Consider the following 25,174-nt stretch of genomic DNA (forward strand, 5'->3'; position numbering starts at 1 on the left):
AACCATGTCAGGGTTATTTTTGTTTTTTCTTTTTTTCATTAGCTAGCAAGAAATATTAGGAAGGGGGCAAATGGGGACGTAATTATGTCTGAGAAAATGTCCCTTTTCATTGTATTTTGCCTAAATAATTCCACTCCATCACAGGTCATATTATGGAGTCAATTTCCTCTTCTTTGTTTAGGCTGAAGCTGAACTTTTCTAAAATCTACCCAATAAATAAAGTCAGATCGGCCTGAAAACTGGAGGTCACTGTCTATGACTAGGCTAGACTTTGTGTGGAAAGTCTGAAGTCCTCCTGCCTAGTCCAGTAAATGTATTTACAGCATTGAACAATAATCTCTAAATTCATTAGAATCCTATAATCCAGTCAGCCTCAACAAAAATAGCACCAGTCTTGAATAGCTAGACAATAACATGGAAGGCTGGAATTGTCAAAGGACCCTGAAGGAGGGAGTTCCCACTCAACTTTCTTATGTCCCTTTGACAATTCCAGACTAAATGTACCACAAAGCACATACTTTAGGGATTTTCCATTAAAGATTCAATTATCTGGTCACAGCATTTGCACACGAATTTCAAGAAGACAGTGTAGAATGTTCTTGGTTCAGTGGCAAACACATGGAGTTAAATGAAACAGAACAGAAATATGAAAAACATCAGACCTGGAGTAGTTATCAAACAAATCTAAAAGCAAGACTGAATTTGGGAAAGACCAACTTGCCAGAGCTTGAACTTGAGCAATCATGTAATTGAAATATTGCCTGCCTAAATTACTGCCATTAGAAATGAAAAGGAATGACAGGAAGAACTGTGGTCTTTAGCAATGCTGGTAAATCAACCATATTTGTGTTACTCATGCAAAATTCCCTTTGACAACATTTGGGATTTTTCTTTTTGGAGTAATATGAGCAGGTTTTCACCTTTAATGGCAGAAAATTGTGAAATCTGGTTTTGAAACAATGTCTAAAGTGTTGGATTTTATTGCTCTTAAGATCTCCATGGTAGGACAGTCAGCCATTGTGCATGTGTCTGAAAGCAAGGAAGCTTTCATGGTTTTGTATGGTTAGGTATACACTGCAATAACTGGTTGTGATTCCAGATCTAGCTGACACATCTGAGCTAACTTTAATCTGGTTAGCTTGGGCATCGGAACAGTGAAGCTGTGGCAACACACACTTCAGTGCATGTGAGACAGGTACAGGGGTTAATCCAGACCAATGAGAGGTTGTGTCACCAATTGTCCTGCAACCCTGGATGCCACACAGTGCTTTGCTGTTGTAGCTCCCAGAATGGGATGATCACAACCAACCAAGAAGCATGCAGGTCCCCCTGCAATGTTGTGCTTAAACAGCTCTGAACCCAGCGGTAATATTGTATACAATCAGTTGATTCAATTGCTTGTTACTTCAGGTTCAAACCCCTCCCCCCAGACCCTGTCTTAATAGACCAGTAAACCTTTGCAATGTATACTTTGAAAAGTGAAACCCAAACCAAGCTTCTTTCTCCTGCTGGGTGTAGATGCCATGCTGTCTTCTCCCCCAGTTGTTAGTGTGGGATTTGCCTCCACCCTTTGTTATCTTGATGGGTCTGTTTACATGATACATTCTTATTGTCTTTCAAAGTTTTTTGGAAGTAACTTCCAGGTATGGAAAATATGTTTCTTTGTCTAGCGCTGACCTGTTTACCAACCTTGGCTTAACGGTGAAATCCTAGCGGATCTTAAACATAAAAAAGAAGCTTACAAGAAGTGGAAGGTTGGACATATGACCAGGGAAGAGTATAAAAATATTGCTCGGGCATGTAGGAATGAAATCAGGAGGGCCAAATCGCACCTGGAGCTGCAGCTAGCAAGAGATGTCAAGAGTAACAAGAAGGGTTTCTTCAGGTATGTTGGCAACAAGAAGAAAGCCAAGGAAAGTGTGGGCCCCTTACTGAATGAGGGAGGCAACCTAGTGACAGAGGATGTGGAAAAAGCTAATGTACTCAATGCTTTTTTTGCCTCTGTCTTCACTAACAAGGTCAGCTCCCAGACTGCTGTGCTGGGCATCACAGCATGGGGAGTAGATGGCCAGCCCTTTGTGGAGAAAGAGGTGGTTAGGGACTATTTAGAAAAGCTGGACGTGCACAAGTCCATGGGGCCGGATGAGTTGCATCCGAGAGTGCAAAAGGAATTGGCGGCTGTGATTGCAGAGCCATTGGCCATTATCTTTGAAAACTCGTGGTGAACGGGGGAAGTCCCAGATGACTGGAAAAAGGCTAATGTAGTGCCAGTCTTTAAAAAAGGGAAGAAGGAGGATTCTGGGAACTACAGGCCAGTCAGCCTCACCTCAGTCCCCGGAAAAATCATGGAGCAGGTCCTCAAAGAATCAATCCTGAAGCACTTACATGAGAGGAAAGTGATCAGGAACAGTCAGCATGGATTCACCAAGGGAAGGTCATGCCTGACTAATCTAATCGCCTTCTATGATGAGATTACTGGTTCTGTGGATGAAGGGAAAGCAGTGGATGTATTGTTTCTTGACTTTAGCAAAGCTTTTGACACGGTCTCACACAGTATTCTTGTCAGCAAGTTAAAGAAGTATGGGCTGGATGAATGCACTGTAAGGTGGGTAGAAAGTTGGCTAGATTGTCGGGCTCAACGGGTAGTGATCAATGTCTCCATGTCTAGTTGGTAGCCGGTGTCAAGTGGAGTGCCCCAGGGGTCGGCCCTGGGGCCGGTTTTGTTCAATATCTTCATAAATGATCTGGAGGATGATGTGGATTGCACTCTCAGCAAATTTGCGGATGATACTAAACTAGGAGGAGTGGTAGATACACTGGAGGGCAGGGATAGGATACAGAGGGACCTAGACAAATTGGAGGATTGGGCCAAAAGAAATCTGATGAGGTTCAATAAGGATAAGTGCAGGGTCCTGCACTTAGGACGGAAAAACCCAATGCACCACTACAGACTAGGGACCAAATGGCTAGTCAGCAGTTCTGCGGAAAAGGACCTAGGGGTGACAGTGGACGAGAAGCTGGATATGAGTCAACAGTGTGCCCTTGTTGCCAAGAAGGCCAATGGCATTTTGGGATGTATAAGTAGGGGCATAGCGAGCAGATCGAGGGACGTGATCGTTCCCCTCTATTCGACATTGGTGAGGCCTCATCTGGAGTACTGTGTCCAGTTCTGGGCCCCACACTACAAGAAGGATGTGGATAAATTGGAGAGAGTCCAGCGAAGGGCAACAAAAATTATTAGGGGTCTGGAACACATGACTTATGAGGAGAGGCTGAGGGAACTGGGATTGTTTAGTCTGCAGAAGAGAAGAATGAGGGGGGATTTGATAGCTGTTTTCAACTACCTGAGAGGTGGTTCCAGAGAGGATGGTTCTAGACTATTCTCAGTGGTAGAAGAGGACAGGACAAGGAGTAATGGTCTCAAATTGCAGTGGGGGAGGTTTAGGTTGGATATTAGGAAAAACTTTTTCACTAGGAGAGTGGTGAAATACTGGAATACGTTACCTAGGGAGGTGGTAGAATCTCCTTCCTTAGAAGTTTTTAAGGTCAGGCTTGACAAAGCCCTGGCTGGGATGATTTAATTGGGGATTGATCCTGCTCTGAGCAGGGGGTTGGACTAGATGACCTCCTGAAGTCCCTTCCAACCCTGATATTCTATGATTCTATGATTCTAACCCCCTGGCATGCCTGTTTTAAACAAACGTTAGACAATATTCTAGCATATAACCATAACTCTTAATACCCATTGCTTACATACATCATGCAAGAATATTAATGATCAGTGAGTTATTAGTTTTCAAATGATAACTCCACAAGGCATATTTTATACAAAGATTATTACCACAGTGGTGTAGGGTGTGAATATTGGGATGCTGAGTGTCACAGCGAGCTATCCCCACAAATAATTACCTAGGGTTCCAGGCAGGTTTGTACACCACATGCTAAGGCTTGCACTACAACAGCTTCACTGCTTTGAGTCCTGAGCTAGCTAGTTAAATGTTAGCTCAAGTATGTCTACTCGAGCTGCAATCACACTCGGTGACTGCAGCATAGACATACCCTAAGTCTCATAATTAAGGAAAACTAGTATGAACTACCTTAGTCATGACAGATCATCACTGAATTATTCAACCTCCTGAGGACTGTACTTTTATTAATGTTAGTAATGGGCAAAAGTGTAATATTTATTTAATCCTCCCTTTTTGCTATTACTTTTGAGTCTTTGGTTAGCTTTTCTTCAAATTCTTCTTTGGCCTTCCTAATAATATTCACTTATCAGAGTTTATGATCCTTTCTATTTTCCTCACTAGGATTTAACTTGCATTTTTTTAAAGGATGCCTTTATGTCTCTTTCTTGTTTAGCCATGGTGGCACTCATTTGGCTCTCTTGCTATGTTTTTTAATTTGGGGTATACATTTAAGTTGAGCCTTTACTATGGTGTCTTTAAAAGTTTCCATGCAACTTGCAGGGATTTCACTTTTGGCACTGTACCTTTTCATTTCTGTTTAACTGACTTCCTCATTTTTGTGTAATACCCCTTTCTGAAATTAAATGCTACATTGTTGGGCCACTGTGATGTTTTCCCTGCCACAGGAATGTTAAATTTAATTATATTATGGTCACTATTACCAAGCGGTTTAGCTATATTCACCTCTTGGATCAGATCCTGTTCTCCACTTAGGACTAAATCAAGAATTGCCTTGCCTTTTGTGGGTTCCAGGACTAGCTGCTCTGAGAAGCAGTCATTTAAGGTGTCAAGAAACTTTATCTCTGCATCCCATTCTGAGGTGAGATATACCCAGTCAATATGGAGATAATTGAAATCCCCCAATATTATTGATTTTTTTATATATATTTACAGCCTCTCCAATCTCCCTGAGCATTTCACGGTCACTATCACCATCCCAGTCAGGTGGTCAATAATATGTCCCTACTGCTATATTCTTATTATTGGAGCATGGAATTACTATCCATAGAGATTCTACGGTAGAGTTTGGTTCATTTACAATTTTTACTTCATTTGATTCTACGCCTTCTTTCACATATAGTGCCACTCCCCAACCAGCATGACCTGTTCTGTCCTTCCAATGTATTTTGTACCCTGCTATTACTGTGTCCCATTGATCTTCCTCATTTCACTGAGTTTCTGTGATGCCTATTATATCAATATCCTCATTTACTATGAGGCACACTAGTTCAACCATCTTATTATTTAGACTTCTAGTATCTTTATATAAGCACTTTAAAAATTGCCACTTTTTATCTGTCTGCCATTACATGATGTAACTGAATGGGACTCTTTTTCATTTGACTGTTTCTCATCAGAGCCTACCCATATTTTATCATCTTCCATCCTCTCCTCCTTAATAGGACATAGAGAAATGACTCTAATAATTTTACATTTAGGCCAAGATTTTGAAAAATGGGAGCCTAAAGTTAGCAGCCTTATTTTCAAACATGCAGAGTACCAGAAGCTCCCACTTACATCAGTAGGAGCTGCAGCACTTTGAAAATTAGGTTTCTTATTTAGGAGCATAAATATGATTGAGGAGCCAAACTTTAGGCTCCTAGTTTTGAAATACTGGCATTAAACTGAAAGGAAGAAACTGACCACGAAACACCACTGAATAACTCTGATATCCTCATCTGTATTCATCAGTACAAAGGTCCTTTATGGAGTCATCAATGCATGCCCAAAGCCTTAGTGCCAAGATGTAATTTAGTCACTGCTAACAGCCCCTAAGTCAATGACTGACCCATGGTCTAGTCAACAACACAAATAGCATACGTTGCAACCTCTGCATTTTCCATTTTACAGGTCCTGGCTACTGGCCACAGAGTCACATCTACAAAGTAATCAAAACAACTGTCTAAATAGTTGGTTATAATAGCCAATGACAGAACCAAAAGGACACGTGAAGTCAAATATGGGGGAAGGGACGTCAAAATAATGTCTTCCAGGATTTTATCTCTCAGCAATAAATCTGTGAGACTCTGATCTTAGCTATAGCAATAAAATGTTTTTGCAATACAAGTATACTTCCCGTTGCTGTTTCTGTCTGGTTTAGGACTAGAATATCTGTCTTCAAGAGGAGTATTGTAACTTCCCATTTTCAGCTTACAAATCTTTTGTCTATGGACTTTTCAGTGGAGGTTCATGGGCTCAAGTAAAATCATACAGTGAATAGTTTTTTTTGGATATGGATCCCTAGTTTTTTAATTAAATTAGGATGAACTCAAAATGCTTCATCCACATTTACAAGCTACATAACAATAGTGTAAGTAAATACTGTTTAGCAACAATGAATATTACAATCAGACGGTCGGAAGAATAATGATTGCAAATAGAAAGTTGAAAGTTCTATTAAAATTAACTAGTTTAAATAAACCCAAAGAAAATTACATATAAACGTAGCCAGTGAAATTTTAAAAACCGATGTAGAAGAGGCTTTCATCCCAATCACAACAGCTCAATCAGTAGACTCACAGGCGATAGCAATTATGAAGCAAGGTTCAGAACAGTAGGCCTAACTCTGAAGGGCATGAGGTACCTTTCCACAACTAAATTGTACTTATGTGACTAAATTTGTAGTAATCCACAAACTATGTGAGAACACAATTAAAAAACACTAAATAAAATTGACCACACAACAATAAGATTATAGAATAACTCCCGTAATAAAGAATAAAATAAGTAAAAACAAGGTGAAGGACAAGTCTTGCAATAAAACAACTACGAACCACTACCTACATTATTTTAAATTGTTATACAAAATAGGGCCATTACCCAATGAAATCAATGGAGATTTTACCATTGACCTCAGTAGATGTTGGACTGACTGGGCTTATAAATTTTGTTTGTTTGTTTTTTCTGTCCAGAATATTTTTCTATCATTAGATATTGTGGCATTAGTAGAATTTTGGGGTCAAAATGAGAAGTAGGGAGAAATTAACCAAAGCATAGAGTTTCCTTTCCCTTCTTCTCTGTCCCTCTCTTCCTCCATTGGCCTACATCTCCCTACAAATTGTCTCCTGTTGCTTTTGGCATTGCAAGCTATGTGTTCAGACTGATAGGCAGAACAAAGGATAATATCAGCTCGTACTTTTTGATAATAACTTTAAAACACATCAATAGCAAATAATGTTTTTCTTACAGTGACTCTCCCTAGATGTCTCTTTGTCTAATGTCGACACAATAAACTTTTCAGTTTGCCACAACCCTCTGAGTTTGGAAGAAAGACCATTTCAGTTGAAGTGCTTGACCTCATTCCCTTTTGACCTTGGGACAATCATATGTTTAAAAGTGATAATATGCAGCAGTGGTTCTTTACTTTGAATTAATTTTTGCATGTCCTTGGTCTATAACGAAGGCCCACGAGATTTATCTAATCTTACTTTGCCATTCACAAGCAATGCCAACAACCTTGGTAGGCTTGGCAAATAAGGCTACAAGCTAACTATGCTTAAGATGCACCTCTATATTCCAGACCTGCAGTATCTAGGTAGAAAAGGCTAGTAAGTGCTAAACTTCTTTGTTTAAACCCTGTTATGAATACATCACCATCTATTTTGCTGGGATGTAGTCCTGTATTTTATGAGACTAGGAGGATTCAGAAACAAAGTTCAGGGAGGAAGGGTGGTTTTGTGGTTAAGAGACTGGCCTGGGATTTAGGAAAACTGGGTTCAGTTCCTGGCTTTATCAGAGACCTCCTGTGTGACCTTGGGGAAGTCACATGATCTCATGTTGCCTCAGTTCCCCCTTTGTAAAGTGGGGATAATAGTGCACCCGTATCTGAATTCCCTACTTCTTTTCATCCCCACAGTTCTGCAGCAAGAGGTGGATTCAATGGCATGGTCTGTCACCACGGAATTGCAGATTACACTAGGCCCTGATTACAATTTCTCCCTTAATTGTGTGTACACAGGTTTAAGAGATTGTAAGGATTTGACTGCTAGATGGATTGATGCATAAATGCTGACAAAATGGAAATGCTTCCTGGCTTATTTACAGATAACTAAGAAAGAAGCCAAACTTAAAATGGAACATCTTGTGTGGCCTGCAGGATGAGGGTGGCCTACCATGGTGCAATCTACAAATCAATATACATATACAATGATGGGGTCTAAATTAGCTGTTACCACTCAAGAAAGAGATCTTGGAGTCATTGTGGATAGGTCTCTGAAAACATCCACTCAATGTGCAGCGGCAGTCAAAATAGTGAACAGAATGTTGGGAATCATCAAGAAAGGGACAGATAATAAGACAGAAAATATCATATTGCCTCTATATAAATCCATGGTATACCCACACCTTGAATAGTGTGTGCAGATATGGTCGCCCTATGTCAAAAAAGATATGTTGGAAATGGAAAAGGTTCAGAAAAGGGCAACAAAAATATGAGGGGTATAGAACAACTTCCATATGAGGAGAGATTAATAAGACTGGGACTTTTCAGCTTGGAAAAGAGCTGACTAAGGGGGGATATGATAGAGGTCTATAAAATCATGAGTGGTATAGAGAAAGTAAATAAGGAAGTGTTATTTACTCCTTCGCATAATACAAGAACAAGCAAATGAAATTAATAGGTAGCAGGTTTAAAACAAACACAAGAAAGTATTTTTTCATGCAATGCAGTGTCAACCTCTGGAACTCCTTGCCAGATGGTGTTGTGAAGGCCAATACTATAACGGGGTTCAAAAGGGAGCTAGATAGATTCATGGAAGATAGGTCCATCAATGGCTATTAGCCAGTATGGGCAGGAATGGTGTCCCTAGCCTCTGTTTGCCAGAAGCTGGGACTGGGTGATAAGGCATGGATCACTTAATGATAATCTGTCTGTTCATTCCCTTTGGGGCACCTGCCATTGGCCACTGTCAGATGACAGGATACTGGGCTTGATGGACCTTTGGTCTGACCCACTATGGCTGTTCTTACGTTCTTATATTCTAATTGTTGGGCTGTGGTATTGAATAGTGGTGTTCCTTGGTATAACTCCCTTATGTAAATGCAATGAGTAGTGATGGATGGGCTCCTAAACGCCATCCCCTTTTTGATAAAATCTAGATCTCCCTGAAATGCAGACCCTGGTCTCCCCAGCCAGGAACTTATAGCTCAAAGTCTGGGTAGGGAAGGGAGGGAAAGCTGACCTTCTACATGGCCTTTCTTATTAGCTATGAATTGTCATGATCTGAAAGTCTTGGTGTGCTAACGATCCTATTTAGGTTTAATGAAGTGGAACGTTGTTCATATTATCTCAGCTCTACAGAGGAAAACAGTTAATTGGCATTCAAGATATAGCAATGCTTACAAAAATATGTATTCCTCCATTTCATTATATGTCAGTCAGATATTTGGCATATGATATAATGAAGTTTCCCCCATTTTCTTTTACTCCTGCTGAACTGTGTATTTATTAACTGCGTGACTTCTTGGCCTACTTTCTATTACTATTTCTATTACTACTTTTTTCTTATTTTTCTTATTACTTTTGTTTCTTATTGTTACTCTTATGACTATTTGCTCAAGGTTTACCAAAAGAAAAATCATTTTTACCAGGCCGGTGAGAATGATCTGAATATCAGGTTTTCTGATTCCAATAAATTAGACACTTAACGTTTTTATAAAACACTTGTGTATTTTCACTTTGGTTTGAGCAACCCAGGTTACCATTTTATACAGTTTTACATAGAATATATACTTCTCCAAGACTCCAAGAGATCTGGGTTTTAGGTCTTTTTCCACCACACACTTTCTGTGACCATTGATAATCTAGTCTAAATACTTTTGATAATTGGACACTTAGGCTCTATGCCTCTGTTCCCCATCTATAAAATGAGAATAACAGCACTTATCTGTGCGGGTAATTACATTAATGAATATGAGATTCTCAGATACTACAGTAATGGAGGGCATAAAGTACCATAGGCAAACCTAACTTAATGTAGTCAATTCCTCTGTCACGTACTAAAAAAATGTTCTTTAATGAGTCCCTTAAATGTTTATGGAGACTTGATCCCTATGTATATTATTTTTTGCACATCAAGAAATTGTTATTAGATACTACAGAGGTTAACATGCCATTATGTCCCACAGGATTTTTATTTTCTGTTCCCCGGAATATTCTTTTTAATTTTAATTGCCTTACCTGTTTGGAATGTGTTAGTGTTGGGAACTCATCTAAGTGTGGCTACTAAGATTTTTGGAAAGCATTGGGTATGTCCCAGGGTTAAGAGGCTGATGCAGGATCACACCAGCCAAAAGAGGCGTGATAGTTGCTGGGAAGCACTCCTTAAACAACCGATGGAAACATCTGGTATTTTTCTCTGATACCTCAGTTTCAAGTTGTGCCCTTGTAGCCTTGTTCTCTGTATGTGGATCTTCCATCACTACTTTCATGGCAGAATTTCCCCCATACACTTGGCCCCCTCAAGGTTTTCTCTCACCCATGAATTCTGCACATATGGAGGTGATGGAAAGTGGACAAGGGCGGAATGAGTTGGCCAAGATTTAAGAAATGTTCCTTTTCTCTGAGGCTAACAAAAAATCCCGAGGAAACGTAATGCAGCCAGATGCTGTTTCATGGAAAACCCTCTCTGTACTGGACAAGCTCCACTTTTAAAGGGAGGTTCAGAAGAATCCAATTGAGCCAAGCCGTGGCAGTAGGCAACAGGGACACAGCCACAGAGGTCAAGATTTGCTGAGATAGCAGTGGGCTTTCAAGTAGAAAGTCTTGTGTCTCATCAGATCCCCAAAATCTGCATGGATCAGAGGGGATCAGTAGGATTTGAAGGCCAGACCCTCATTGTTTCCTGTCACTGCTGGGCAGTGGCCAGGGAAAATTTCAGGGCTTCCTGATCCTTCCACAGTTTTCATTATGTATGGTTGGACTCTGATCCTTGCACTGGTCTGAAGTCTGCAGAGTAGTTCATAATGGGCCCAAAATTCGTCCTCCATGTGAATGTGGAGTTTTGAATTCTCATGAGCCATTTATTGACTATTCATGAGTAAAGCGGTGCGATAAAGTCAGCAGAATTCTGTGTGAACTGGTTTCGGAAAAATTCACACAGCTTTAACGGCTATTGTGGGCATTTCCATACTTAGTTCAATAGCGTAATTGCCTTCAAAGACTAAGGAAGGAGATGCTCAGCCAAAAGCTTTTAAGAAGTGCCAGTTCTATTTTTACAATTCGTGTCAAGCAGCCCTTGTTTGAAAACCACATTTTTATTTCATGTGACTTGCAGCACAGCTTGAAATGGATTGTTAAATACAAAGTGTCAGCTAGGCAAATTTAACTCAAATAGCGCAGGAGTGAGGAGTGTAGTACAGGCTCCTTCCAGAAGAACCCAGGCGTGTGTCTGAAAGCTGACCTGGAATCAGCTGCATCTCTTCCAGTAGTGGTGTAGTGGGCATGGCAGCATGCACTGTCTCAGTGTTGTGAAGGAATCAAAATGAAATAAATAAATTTTGTTTATTTGAAATAAGTAAATTCTTCCTGGAGACTCCAACTCTACACTGTATCTCTGCACCTCTTCTAATGCACCTGATGGAATGTAGGGTACAAACTAGCTTTTAATGATATTCCATTTCTGTAAGGTTGTGTATCACTTTCACAACAGTATAAAAAGAGCCTCAGTGCTGTTGAAAAAGGATTAGATTTAGTTTCTGAGTGTGACTTGTCTAAAATAGAGATGGAAGGCCTACTCTACAACAGAGAGTGTGCCACAGCTGCTAATGACAGGTTTCAGAGTAGCAGCCGTGTTAGTCTGTATTCACAAAAAGAACAGGAGTACTTGTGGCACCTTAGAGACTAACCAATTTATTTGAGCATGAGCTTTCGTGAGCTACAGCTCACTTCATCGGATGCATAAAGTGGAAAATACAGTGAGGAGATTTATATACACACAGACCATGAAAAAATGGGTGTTAACCGTACACATTGTAAGGAGAGCGATCGCTTAAGATGAGCTATTACCAGCAGGAGAGTGGGGTGGGGGGAGAGAAAACCTTTTGAAGTGATAATCAAGGTGGGCCATTTCCAGCACATTTCCAGGAGTTAACAAGAACGCTGCTAATGCTTGTCTTAATTTTACATAACTGATGATCCCAAAGTTTTACACTGTGGGCTTTGTAGCTAATACGCAAAGCTGGGTAAGTACCGAACAATTCACATAGACAAATAGGAGGGCTTTTGCCAAGCAATTTATCTGCCAAGTTACAGAGGAAAAAGCACTCTTCAGTGTATAGATCTTTGTATGGGAATCTAATTTTATTTACTGCTCAATCCATTGTGAGCACTTTTGCTTTCCCAGTCAAAGTGCCTATGACGTTCTTTTTTTTTAATCAGACTCACCTATGCTACCAAAGCAATTGTTTCCTCATCTCAACAGGTACCGCTGCAGGCTGAAAGGGTATCACTTAACGATAAGAAAGCTAGCATTGATTGCTAAGCATTGTTATAAGCAGGAAATTATCCAACAGCACACTGCACTGTGATTCATGTTCACCAGCTTTCCATCCCAACAGAGATTTTCCCCAGATTTTTTTCCATTGCGGGAGAAGCGGGAAAAGCTGATTCTCAAGGTTTGGCTCTCTGTTCAAGAGAAATAAGAATTGAGTTTCTCATCTTTCCTCCAACATTTTCTCAGCTCTTGGGTGTGTGGGAGGAAAAAGGAAGTTATTCAGAATCAATTACAACTTTCCACTAAATGGCTGCATCTTGGATTACTGTTTGCAGTGTTCTGCTTATTGTCTCCTTGGCAAATCAATTGTAGACTTTCCTATTCAATTAAGTCTCTAAGCTACTAGTGTGTGAAATAAATTTCAGGCAACTGAGATCAGCTATGGAAAAGAGTGCCTAGATATACTCCTTTGATGCCTGATCCAAAGCTCCTTAAATCCATAAAAAGGCTTTCACTTACTTCAGTGGGCTTTGGATTGGACCTGTGGTACAAAAGAAGTAATTTGGAAAGGCAGAAAACAGTTTTTCTACCTGGATATTTGTTCAAAAGTCCAAGATGGAGAAGGATTTCTACTAGCTTGCAGTGCAAACAATTGTAGCATACAGAGAACCGAAGGAAAGAGCAAGTGGGAATTTAAAGCCACTGTGCTGGGCCAGATTAACTGGATCCAACTCAGAATTATTGGGCCTTAATTTAATTTATTCTTTTGGGGATCTTCACTGAATGGAGAATGTCATGTGATGGTTCCTCAAATGTAGTCATATTTATTTGCCTTTTAATCTAATCAACTCCCTGATACAGCTGCCAAGCACTTTAGTTCCAGGCAAAACATAATGACACAGATATGCATTATTTATTCATTAAATTAGATTTTAAAAAGTGTCTTCCCTTCAGTTTTGTTTTAGGTCCTCTGCTGGGAAGAAAGGGATACAGTATGGAAATCAAAATGGTTATTGCACTCTTCCAATTGTCCAAAGAGATATAAAAATGTCACATATCAACCTATATTTAACACTAAGGTCTGGTCTACATCGCAGAGTTAAGTTGGTGCAAGACAGCTTACGTTGAACTAACTATGGAAGTTTCTACATTTAAATTGTGCTCCTACCAAGGTAACTGCTTCACTATGCTGACTTAACTCAAATTCCATGAGCGGCATAGAGTCAAGGTCGATGTAGTTAGGTCAACACAGAGTCAGTGTAGACGCTGCATTGTTTATGTCAACCGTTACTGGCTTTTAGGAGCCATCCCACATTGCCTGACACTGACAGTATAATCGATACAACCGCTCCTAGTGAGGACACAAACTGCCAACACAAAGAGCAAAGTGGAGACATGCACAAGTGATGTACTGTGGTTGCTGGATGCCGATGTATGTTAGGTCGACTTAATTATGTAGTGTACATATGGCTTAAAAAAACATTCCTTGCTGCAGGTAAAAGTGTGCCACTGATACTTCACCACTTAAGTTAACTATTATCAAAGTATGTGGTTTTAGTTAGCTTGTTTCTAAAGGTGTTGTAGTGGGAAAGTACATATAGCTCAGAAATCACTGAAGTATTTTGTGACGTACCAAACTCTGCAGCCTGCAACTGATATCACTCTTTGGCACATATATGGCTATTTTGCATTGTAATTGCTATCTTGTTCATTGATATGTTCCTGTCTATAAAATAGAATGATATACCTGTGTGAGGTGTGTACCAGTCCCTTCTAGTGGCAAAGCAGCTGGAACTTCTGTTAACTCGCCAATTAAATAACAAACTTTGTATTTTAGGAGGTTATCTTATACTGGATTTATGTGGTGGTTCTGAGGACATAGGTGGCTCCGTTTGTTTTTTAGCTGGAGAAATATCTCAATTTCTATAAACATCTCCTTGAATAATATGCTGCATTTTAATTCTCTTTTTACCTGCTTCCCATGAACAGTCTAATGAAGTGGTTCTCTCTCTCTCTAGGATTTGTAACCTTCGGGGTTTATGGGCCATTTTCAGGAGCTCAAGAATACCATCCCTTTCTCTGGGAGAAGGACCCTGCAACTTTTTCCCTGTTGTAAAATTGTGAACCATGTTGTGGAAAAGGCTGGCAGTCACTGTTCTAATGAGCAGGTTTCCTGGCAGTAATGAGGAGAGAAAACATTTTAGTGGATATTAGAAAACATCCATGTAAAGTGAATTTAGATCCTTTAAGGAATATCAGCCCCAGAAATCTAAACTTAAACGTTATATTCCTGTATTTAAATGATCAGAAACAATGCAGGAAGTTATGAAGCTTCCATCACTCCAGCATGTGAGCCCCATGATGATATGGGTTGATATTAGCTGTGCAAAATCACCTTTGGCTTTGCTAATATTTAAAACTTAAAGATGATGTATTAATAAAACCCAGATCCTTTCAAAAGTTTTTCATTAATAAACTTGAAAATACAGAGAGAAGTTTAAGTTCAAAATGTCCTCAAATCATTGAGCTTAATAAACGATGCTTTGATGGGGAAGGGATTAACACTTTGATTGACCTTATTCTGTTTTCTTTAAGGTTGATGATAAAATTCAGACAGGGAAATTCCCCAATCTGTTATCTAGAGGGAGCTCTTGCCTTTAAATAAAAATGATATGTCTCATAACATACCTTTATGTTATTCAATTTTCTGATCTGTAGTTCTTGTCTAGACACAACACACTCTGGAATTACTAGCCATTTCCAGGAGGGAGGTATAAGTAGGCCACCCTGCAGCTCCAAATTTCAAAACTCTCATGTGTGAGACCTTGATATTTTAATTAGCTTGTTTTTTTTTTTAAAGTTAAGATGAGTTGCAAAGTACAATCAAACATGAACTGTTGCTGTAGATGTGAGCATCATTAGGTTAAAAAGTTTAAATGTTTTGAAGTATTAGACCCCTAGTACCTGTGAAAATGTTGCCCATTTCACATTGTAAATAGTTAGTCGTAACCATAGCTGGATTTGATTAAATAGTCACTCATGCTCAAGAAAGCTTTCAGGAATACGTCTCATAATAATGTAATATTAGTAATGTCCTCTAATTTTGTTAAATTAGCACACAGGTAACTTTTTCCACATACTTTTTGAACTTATTGCTAATTATAAGCCATCGGTGTGCAATTTTTTTTCTACTTTATACACATCTTGTTCTTCATGCTTGATTCCTCTAGTGATGCCACAATTTGAGGCTTGTCCCTGGCCATGAAAGTAGATGCAGAAAAATGGATGTGATCGTTTAGTAGTTTTCCAAAATCTCTTTATTGTTTTGAAAGTCTGCCAGCGTGTGGCAGTGGCTCGGAACAGGGTGGGGATATTGGGGTGGGGGTGGGAGGGAGAGAAAGAGAGAGAATTGGTAAGAGAGATGTTTGTGGTACAGGAAAAGACTTATATGGGCTGCTTGTCACATAACATAGTTATGCTAATGAGAAAACACTCACATTAATAGTGTATTCACTGGGCCCAATTCAGACCTGGATTGAGAAGGTGTAACTCCACTGATTTCAGTATATGCATTATGGTTGGGCACCAAATTTGACACAGTGAGGAAAGGGTGATAGTGTGTAAAGGTGGGATGGGAGCTAGTGCCTGAGATACACATATTCACAGACAAACTGTTGTCCAATTGTCAAGGTTCCTCCCCCACTCTGAACTCTAGGGTACAGATGTGTGGACCCTCATGAAAAACCTCCTAAGCTTATCTTTACCAGCTTAGGTCAAAACTTCCCCAAGGTACAAAATATTCCACCCTTTGTCCTTGGATTGGCCGCTACCACCACCAAACAAATACTGGTTACTGGGGAAGAGCTGTTTGGACACGTCTTTCCCCCCAAAATACTTCCCAAAACCTTGCACCCCACTTTCTGGACAAGGTTTGGTAAAAAGCCTCACCAATTTGCCTAGGTGACTACAGACCCAGACCCTTGGATCTTAAGAACAATGAACAATCCTCCCAACACTTGCACCCCCCCTTTTCAGGGAAATGTTGGATAAAAAGCCTCACCAATTTGCATAGGTGACCACAGACCCAAACCCTTGGATCTGAGAACAATGAAAAAAGCATTCAGTTTTCTTACAAGAAGACTTTTAATAGAAATAGAAGTAAATAGAAATAAAGAAATCCCCCTGTAAAATCAGGATGGTAGATATCTTACAGGGTAATTAGATTCAAAACATAGAGAACCCCTCTAGGCAAAACCTTAAGTTACAAAAAAGATACACAGACAGAAATAGTTATTCTATTCAGCACAATTCTTTTCTCAGCCATTTAAAGAAATCATAATCTAACACGTACCTAGCTAGACTACTTACTAAAAGTTCTAAGACTCCATTCCTGGTCTATCCCCGGCAAAGACAGAATATAGACAGACCCACAGACCCTTTGTTTCTCTCCCTCCTCCCAGCTTTTGAAAGTATCTTGTCTCCTCATTGGTCATTTTGGTCAGGTGCCAGCGAGGTTACCTTTAGCTTCTTAACCCTTTACAGGTGAGAGAAGTTTCCCTCTGGCCAGGAGGGATTTTAAAGGGGTTTACCCTTCCCTTTATATTTATGACACCAATTCACTAGCCCTACCCTCCACCAGATGACTAGTGTTAGAAGGGTTTACAAATGCCAGGACAAAATTATTGTATTGTATTGTACTGATGAGGACCAGAGCTGAATTAAGGTACTCCCAATCACTAGGCACACCCCATAAAGGGCTCCCATAGCTCAGTGCTGTCAAACTTTTCCCTCAAAACTGTTTTTGCCAAAAAATGGGTTTTTACGAAATAATTTTTTTTCACAAAGTCTCTGCTTTCCATGGAATTTTCTGACTTAGTAAAAAAAATTGAACATTTAAAAAGTGAAGAGTTTTCACTGAAAACCCAAACTTTCCATTCAGAATTGTCAAGACATCATTTTGGAAATTTTGATCAAAATGAAATGTTTCAACATTTCTGGATTGTAAAGTTTCATTTTGGCTCAGCTGGATGTCAAACTGCATCTTCTGAGCCTCCTGGGAGTTATTTATGCAGTTCTCTCATGCTCATTATGCTCTCTGGGCCAGACTCGCCAGTTGGACTACATCTTCCATGTGCACCACAGTAATGTATCCCCCATGATGCACTGCAATGGACCAGGAAGAGGGAAGACCATGGTGCATCATGGGAGATGTAGTCAGTCCAGGGAGTGTGGTCAATAAGCAGGACTATGGGCATGAAGTACCCAAACTACAATTCCTACAGTTTAACATTGAACTGTCCCAAAATGAAACATTTCACTTTGGTCTCATAAACACAAATATTTCCATTTGAGTTGACCCAACCCACGTAAAAATACTTAATTTAATTTTCATGATGGAAACTTTCAGGTTTTGGCTGAAAGTTTTTGTTTTTCATGTTTTTGATTGAAAATTGGAATTTTTTCACTGATCTGGTGGGGAAATGTTTCTTTAACCTACCTTTGGCCCTGTCACTGTGCCATGACCCTTGTGGGGGGATTGATTTCAAATTAAGATGAATGAAGTAGTTTATATTTCTTGGAGCTATTGTGTTAGGCTGCCTGCAGAATCAGGTAGACTTTGTTACACTTGGGTCACATTTTCAAACTTTCCTTCACATTCATGTAGGCTAGAAAATATATTTATAATTAATACAAGGACTGAGATTCCAACCTCTTCACATGCCTCTAGCAGCCAGGACCCTAATCATGGGTCTACAGTACAAATGCTTTAATCTGGCCTTAATTAGCGCACAGGGACAGGGACACTGCTCTGTTACAGGGACAGAAGAACTTTTCCAGTATGCAGGTGAGATACATTCAAGAAACTATAGCAAAAGAAAATAAGCAAGCACAAACAAAAAGGCCTTCCAATAATAATAAAGCCCTGAACAGTGCTATGACATCTTGGGTACTCCCAAATGTGGAAGCGTCTTCTATTTCTGAATTAGCCTATCAAGGGTTACTAAATATTTTGTGAAAGAGAAGGGTAAAATATTAAATGGTTTAATATTAGGACCTTTTTTGTGTGTGTACATTTTTGTACAGGGCCTCATCCAAAGGCCACTGAAGTCCAGAGAGAGACTCCAATTGAAATCAATGGGCTTTGGATCATACACTAAGGATCCAACTCAGTAAGGTACTTAAACATGTACCTAACTTTAAGCACATGCGTAGTTTCATTGATTTCATTGGGAGTACTCATATGGTAATAATTGGGCAAATGCCCATATATCTTGGCTTAAAAAAAAAACAATTTCAAGATTAACTTAAAAAATGTTTCACAGGGTTTGAAACTTGTAATTTTTCAAACATTTTCAGACTTTTTAAAATATTTGAAATTCTGAATTTTGGATTTTGAAACATCAACTATTTTCTTTGTCCACAAGTTACCCCTCCCCTTGCCACTAAATGAAATTAAACAAGTGGTGTTATGTTGGGGTTTTGTTTGGAGCTTTTTAGTTAGTTAGTTAGTTAGTTAGTTAGTTTGTTTGTTTGTTTGTTTGTTTGTTTGTTTGTTTGTTTGTTTGTTTGTTTCAACGAGAAACCAGAAAGATCACACAAATCAAAAACTTTTCCAAAAGTTTTTGGTTTAGAATAAAGGCTATTTTTGGTCGGGAGGAAAAAAAACTTGAATGAAAAATTTAAACCAAGATTCTCAAGAGTACTCTGAAGTGTAACTGTTAGACTTCCTTACTAAAGCAGAGGCTTCTCACATTCAGGAAGGGTTGGACTAACAGCAGCTTTTTAGATGGTGAATACTATGCTTACAGCACCTCTGGGCAGATGGAAAAGATAATGTTAACACTTACCTGTATCATTCACATCAGCATAAATAGATTTAGTTACATGATTCATTAAAAATCAAGGTTAAAACATGGAACAGGTAAACAAGATACATACAAAGATTAAATATAAACATGCAGTTGCAGGAACCTACTAAACAGTATTTTTTGTTCATGTTTTGTTGTCAGTATTAATACTTTGTTTTACATTGTTAACAGTCTGGTCACACTGTATGGGGTGTGGGGGGGAGTCAGGTTTCACCCTCCATCTATTAGCTTGAGCTATCAGATTTCTTACTAGTCAATTTTTAGTATGAAACCGCCTAGCAATACAAAGAGGAATATATGTGATTGAATTAAATTGTTCTTTCTATATGCAAGTACTCCTACTTCCTGGCCTCCTCAGCCAAAGGAAATAGTTGAATTGCCTTTGATCCTAGTGTATTACTCTTTTGACGTGGATTTCACCATTTGCCATTAAGTTCTCACAACCTGCCTTATTTTCAAAATGTGTCTGAGCTGTTTTACAGCAGTTCCTATAATCTATAGGCCAGTATTGTTCTATGAAGAAGTCTCACACTCCAACTCTTTATTTAAAAAGTGCACAGTAGAGTATTTTCTTTTTCTTTTAGTTTCTCACTCACATACCTGTCTATGTATTTGTAAAATCCATTCCTTCCTGTGGCTTGACTGAACCCTCCTGGCTTTACTGTACATTAAAAAAATAATCCAGATTGTATTGACAGCTGCTATTGACAGACATGAAGGTATGTGGTAATGTGACACTGTCATATACATTAAAGCTATCCTTGGGCAGTTGTGACTGTGGGCCTGATCCAACATAAAGAATTTGTGGTGTTCTAAGACAAGCAAGCCACAAAAGACAAATTCTGGCTTTGCAACAGGACAAATTATTGGATAGGATGACTTGCTGTAGAAAGTCAAAATGTAAAAGCAACTTGAGTGAGTCTTGGAACAGGCATGGGAAAGAAGAGTTCATTAACATAAGCCCCCTGTCTCCCAGTGTTCATTACTTTGAGCTACGGATTTCTACAGCTCTCTTCCTTCATTGTTGTGTCTGCACAGCTCATGTGAAAAATCCCTTTTGTTGCACAGCATTTGTTGGGGAAGAGTCAACATGGTTTTTGTAAAGGGAAATCATGCCTCACTAATTTACTAGAATTCTCTGAGGGGGTCAACAAGGGGGATACAGTGGATATAGTGTACTTAGATTTTCAGAAAGCCTTTGACAAGGTCCCTCACCAAAGGCTCTTAAGCAAAATAAGTTGTCATGGGATAAGAGGGAAGGTCCTCTCCTGGATTGGTAACTGGTTAAAAGATAGGAAACAAGGGGTAGGAATAAATGGTCAGTTCTCAGAATCAAGAGAGGTAAATAGTGGTGTCCCCTAGGGGTCTGTACTGGGACCAGTACTGTTCAACGTATTCATAAATGCTCTGGAAAAAGGGGCAAATTTGCAGATGTTACAAAATTACTCAAGATAGTTAATTCCAAAGCAGACTGTGAAGAGTTACAAAGGGATCTCACAAAACTGGGTGACTGGGCAACAAAATGGCAGATGGAATTCAGGTTGATAAATGCAAAGTAATGCACACTGGAAATATAATCCCAACTACATATATAAAATGATGGGTCTAAATTTGTTGTTACCATGCAAGGAAGAGATCTTGGAGTCATAGTGAAAACATTGACCAAATTTGAAAACAGCCACTTAATGTGCAGTGGTAGACAAAAAAGCTAACAGAATGTTGGAGAAAGTAAATAAAGAAGTGTCACTTACTTCTTCTCATAACACAAGAATTAGGAGTCACCAAATGAAATTAATAGGCAGGGTATGGAATAGCTTCCGTATGAGAAGAAATTAATAAAACTGAGACTTTTCACATTGGAAAAGAGAGGACTAAGAGGTGATATGGTAGAGGTCTATAAAATCATGACTGGTGTGGAGAAAATAAATAAGGAAGTGTCATTTACTTCTTATAACACAAGAACTAGGGGTCACTAAATGAAAGTAATAGGCAGCAGGTTTAAAACAAACAAAATGAAGTACTTCTTCACACAACCCACAGTCAATCTGTGGAACTCCTTGCCAGATGATGTTGTGAAGGCCAAGACTATAACAGGGTTCAAAAAAGGAACTACATAAGTTCATGGAGGATAGGTCCATCAATGGTGATTAGCCAGAATGGGCTGGGATATAAAGCCTGCTCTGAAGTGTCCCCTGCTTCTGTTTGCCAGAGGCTGGGAGTGGGCAGCAGGGGATGGATCACTTGATGATTACCTATTCTGTTCATTCCCTCTGAAGCACCTTGGCCACTGTCGGAAGAGTGGATGCTGGGCTGGATGGACCATTGGACTGACCCAGTATGGCCATTCTTATGTTCTTATAGGACTCAGATGAGAGAACAATTTGGGTCTGACCTAGAGGGTTAGGAATAATTAAAAGCTCACTTAGAATGGGAGCAGCTTCTGCTCCCCAGTTGTCAAGTTGCAGGGGGATCCTGCCTCCTCACCACCTCACAGCTGTTGTGGTGTGTGTTTGGGGAAAATATTCAGGCTGCAGGGTCCCTCTTCTTTCTAGGTATGGTCACAGAAACTACCAACAATATTATTGTTTGTATATAATCATAGGGTTGAGAGGCCACTGCTGCAGAAGAGCAGGCCCTGCTCAGAGGATGACATTTACCCTTGATCAAAGGGACAACTGAAGGCCTATGCCCCATGTAAGTCCTCAAACTAGGGCATGAATGGGAATTAATGTTGCTGAGGATTTGTGATGGCCCTCTTCATAGCAATGAATATCAGCCAAAATTAGGAGCAGACTCCACAGCTGAGCAGCTCAGAAAACACAATGAACTTCTAAGAGGCATGTTCATACAGGGCCCCGAGGTGCTAATTCAGGCACTCTCAACCTTCAGCGTACCCTGATCATATAATTCAGGGTCTGTCTACATTGTCGTTAGAGGTGTGCTTGCAGTTTGGGTAGGCATACCCATGCTAGCTTTAATCTAGCTAGCATGGCTAAAAAAACAGCAGTGAATACATGGTGGCATGGGCTAGCAAAGCAAGGATGTACCCAAGATTCCAGGTGGGCTTGCACAGCCCACAATGAAGCCTCTGGCACCACTTCATCACTGCTCTTTTAAGCCATTCTAGCTAGATTAAAACTAGCGTGGGAATGCCTACATTAGCTGCAATCACACCCCTATTGCAGCGTAGACATCTTGGTGACCCAACACAACTGTTTAACTGTTGGCAAAAGAAATGTTCATTTTAGCAATGTGAAAGGTCAAAAAGCAGATGGATATTATCACTGACCATGAATTACTGCTATTTTTAATTTGTATAAGATGGACAGATCTAAGAGTGAGATGTAATTTACTCTCATAAGGAAATCATGTAGTTGAAGCACTTTGGGACATTGGAAATATGATTACTTCTATAGAGTAATGAACGACACAAACCTGACTAAGTAAGTGAAAAGATGTCAGGCACTGGAGGCCTAATTTTCAGCAGTCTGCTCCATAAGCCTCAGTGTCTGACCCCTCTTTTTTTCATCTTGTCCACCTTGATAAAGAGAGCTTTCATTCACCCGCTTTGGGTAATGTTGTTTTTTTTTCTTTCCTGATGCATCAGGCTGACTGAAGAAGATCCCTTCATTTGTTTTGTGGTTCCAAAAAAAATGCTTCAGGTTCCTATTTCTGTATTAAATTACCAGTTGCTTAACAGGTTGAGTGAAATGTGTGACTTTAAAAAGTAAGATGGAGTATTCTTGCTATGCTATTCTCTGTGTAGGGTGCTTATACTGTCCTCATCACTGTGGTATCTTAGTGCATTCCAGAAGTAATGTGAATAACATATGTCCTGTGTGGTTCTTTCATCCTCTTCCCCAAGGGGACAACTGTGTTTGCAGTGCAGCATTTTGTTTTGGTAGTATTCGGATTTTTTTTTTAAATGTACAGATCACTGTGGGTTTATGTTAGTGAAGGTAAGGTCAAATAAGTGTGTCTTGCAGTTGGAGCAGAAGGTGGTGACACTTACGATAGTCCCACCTTCCTGTGGAAGTTCATTCCACAGTCTCAGACCAGCCCTTGTGAAAGCACTGTCTTCTGCACAGATGAACTTTATTATTATTATGTTTACATTTATTTGTATTATATTACATTATTTTGTATTGCATAGGGCCCTGGTCAAGGACCAGGACCCCATTGTGCTAGGCAGTGTACAAAGCTTTATCCTTACTGTAGAAAATTCTGTTGTGCCTGAGGAGAAGAACTGTAGACCTTGGTCTTCATCCTGGAGGTTTGGATGGTCCTTTAGTGTTTGTCTGCTCCATGTAGACATACCCAAACTAATTAGATTTAAAGCTAGCTGGGGTATCAATAGCAAAGAAGTTGTGGCAGCATGGACTTCAGCGCAGGCTGTACAAGCCTGCCCAGAACCCTGGGTGACTAATCTGGCAGCTAGCCTGTACTGACGCCTATGCTGACATGGCTTCACTACTGCAGTACCTGAAGTATGTAAATTAAAGTTTACACAAATTGCAATCCATGGGAGTGTCATCAAGCTAGAGTGCTAAAAATGGTAGTGTAGCTGTGGTAGCATAGGTAGCAGAAAGTGGTGGCATGGGCTAGCCACTCCGAATATAAAACCTCCTGGACTCTATAGGTATGTACTCAAGGTGGCAAGCAAGTGCCACCACTTTCTGCTGCCCATGCTATTGCAGCGACACTACCATTTTTAGTACGCTAGCTCGATGACACACCCAGAGTAACTACCCAGGGGCTCCAGGAGGATTTATACTCAAGGTGGCTAGCCCATGCCACTGCTCACCACAGCCATGCTACCATAGCTACACTATTTTTAGTATCTTCTTCTTCTTCTTTGGGTATCCCTCAATGCAAGGATGATGTCTTCCAAGGGGGTTCATTGGTGAGTTTTTACGTGGCTGAGGAGCCCAATTCTTGCCCTGCAGATTTTCCCACAGAAGTGACAGGTGTAATCTTGGAGGAGACATAGTTGTTGGCTAGAGCGCTGTGCCTTTTCTTTTCTCCTTTGTCGCTTCTCTGTCTCATGAGCACATCTGTTCTCCTCAAAGTGAGCTGTGGCTTGGTGTATGGTGTGATGCCACTGTGTTCTGTTCCATGCCAAGTCCTCCCAGTTTGTTCGTTGATGCCTCCCTTTTAAAGATGTATTTTCAGTATTACTTTGAAATGTTTCCGCTGCCCTCAGCGAGCCCTTCTTCCCTGACTTAACTGAGAGAATAGTACTTGGTCTGGGAGGCAACTGTTAGGCATACGTACACAGTGATCATCCCAGCGGAGTTGGTATTTCATGATGTGCGCTTCTATATGGCGGAAGTCGGCTGCAGGGAGAACGCTGATGTTAGTGCGTCCGTCTTCCCAGCTGATCCTGAGAATCCTCCTGAGGCAGCGCTGCTGGAACCACTCAAGCTGCTTGAGATGTCATCTGTAGGTTACCCAGGGCTTACACCCATAGAGAAAAGTGGGGATGACAACTGCCTTGTAAACCAAGATCTTGGTACTTGTTTGTAGATTCCTATCATTGAAGACTCATTTGAGTAGTCTTCCAAAAGATGTGTTGGCACAGCAGATCCTGTATTCAATTTCTGTGTCAATACTGGCTGTTTGGGAGAGGTGGCTGCCAAGGTATGGAAAATGGTCCACATTTCTCAGGGGTTCTCCACTGATGGTGATTTGTGGAGTACAAGGAGACTGCACTATGGTGCAAACTCTTCAAAGTGGTTTCATCTGTTCACCAATATAATCTCCCTCTTGCTCAGATTTGGCTTCACACAGCTGTTCTTCATTGATGGGCTGATCTTGCCCAAGCACAGGGCCATCTTGATGGTAATGGTCTGGCGATATGTGGTGAAGGATAAATAGAGCTGTGTGTCATCGGCATATTGGTGGC

This window comes from Chelonia mydas, chromosome 1 (genome assembly GCF_015237465.2).
Source record: "Chelonia mydas isolate rCheMyd1 chromosome 1, rCheMyd1.pri.v2, whole genome shotgun sequence".
NCBI lineage: Eukaryota > Metazoa > Chordata > Testudines > Cheloniidae > Chelonia > Chelonia mydas.